Source organism: Rhagoletis zephyria, unplaced genomic scaffold (assembly GCF_001687245.7).
Source record: "Rhagoletis zephyria isolate East Lansing unplaced genomic scaffold, Rhagoletis_zephyria_1.1 Rzeph_scaffold_00185, whole genome shotgun sequence".
Taxonomy (NCBI): Eukaryota; Metazoa; Arthropoda; class Insecta; order Diptera; family Tephritidae; genus Rhagoletis; species Rhagoletis zephyria.
This window is the reverse complement of record NW_016157269.1, coordinates 47,851-48,469: the sequence shown is the minus strand read 5'-3', so window position 1 is coordinate 48,469 and position 619 is coordinate 47,851.

The window sequence follows — 619 nt, the reverse complement described above, 5'->3', positions numbered from 1 at the left end:
ATTAAGTCTGTTCCCGTACTACAGGAGTTAACACACACACACATAAGTCTAGAATACCAACCGTCTAGCTATAAAAAAAAAACAAGAAATAAGGATCGATAGAAGTTTTTACGCTAATTTCAACCATACCAAAATTATTTGGTGCAAATAAAAACCAAAGCCAATAAAAGAGGTTAAAGTTCAACTTAACTATTTCTTATGTGTTTAATATCTCGGAAACTAGTTAACCGATTAAAAAGTTATTGATGCTAGTTTCAATATAATTTAAATGCCTTTTATGCAAGGTAGATACTATAACCAGTTTTAGAACTAATTTTATATAAACTACATTTAAAAATATATGATTTTATTATATTTTTTTTTTAGTATTTCTGGACTAAAAATATAAAAAGGCATATAAATTATACACATACATGAAAGAAAAATTAATTATCTTTATTTTGACGTCATTAGTTTTGTAATAGGTTATGTTGTTCAGAAGATATTAATATTAAAAAAAATCAGAAAATTTAACTTTAACCATTGATATCTTTTTTATGTTTTAATTTCGCCAGGTAATTTTGGTAGGGTTGAAATCAGCACAAAAAGTTCTGTCGAGCCACATTTTTGGTTTTTGCAT